Here is a 1,074-nt window from a genome sequence, read left to right as displayed (position 1 = left end):
TTCTTGAATTCTTTCCCTTGGAAAAAAAAATTCACCAAATTTCCTGTCTCAATTGATGTGGTAACTTCCATTTGCTTTGTTCCACAGTCAATTACCATTAATCTTATCTCCCAAACCATATCGAATCTCAGGGAATCCTGATCATTCTATTTTTTAAAAGATTTATTTATTTATGCTTACAGAACTGGGGTACAGGCCAGAGGTGTGGTGGGTGAGAGGATTCACCAGAGACAGAATGGTGAGCAGAACAGACCATCTGATGAAGTACACTGCTGAGGGGAGCAGCGGGTGGGTGAGGAGAAGTCTGCCATGCCACGTGGGTCAGCTCCCTGGCCAGGGACTGAACTAGTGCTGCAGTGGCTTTGGAGAGCATCACAATCGGTGCTTTAACCCATTGCACCACCAGGGACAGCCACTGGTCATTCTATTTTAAACTATATTCACAGTTCAACCGATTCCCACCATGCTCAACTTTATCAGTTGGGCTTAAGCCACCTGATGCTTTAATCATTCCAGGAGCATCCGAGCTAGTCTCCGGCTTCCCTCCTTACAAGGCATGCTAGACCGCATCCTGCATGTCACATCCCTTTTCACCCTACACAGAATAAAACCAAAGTCTTTACAATGACCCAAGACCCTGGAGCCTGTTCCATTTCCAACCATCCTCCCTGTACCCTTCAGTGCTCCCTGTGTAACCACACAGGGTTTGTTCCTACCATGCCAGATACCCTCCATGCCAGGGTCTTTGCTCAGGTTTTTCCTGATATGCTCTCCCCATTCCCAGCCTCATGGCTTCCTATCTCCCTCCTCAAGTATTTACTCAAAGGCTCCCATTTCAATGCCATTACCTTAACAGCCCTATTCTAAAGTACACCCTTCCTCCCTGTTCCCTGCTCTATTTTCTTTCTATAGCTTTTATCAATATGGCCTCCATGAGAATGTGTCTCTTGGACATCCAACTACAAAAATATAACTGACTGAGGGTCCCAGCTATAGTACTCTGAGATCCATCCCTGGACTTGCATTAAAACCATGCCGGGTTCAGACCTTAATTAGAAAGAAGACCCGAAAACT

Source organism: Condylura cristata, unplaced genomic scaffold (assembly GCF_000260355.1).
Source record: "Condylura cristata isolate star-nosed mole 26May11 unplaced genomic scaffold, ConCri1.0 scaffold00026, whole genome shotgun sequence".
In the NCBI taxonomy this organism is placed as follows: domain Eukaryota; kingdom Metazoa; phylum Chordata; class Mammalia; order Eulipotyphla; family Talpidae; genus Condylura; species Condylura cristata.
Note: the sequence above shows the minus strand (reverse complement) of the source record.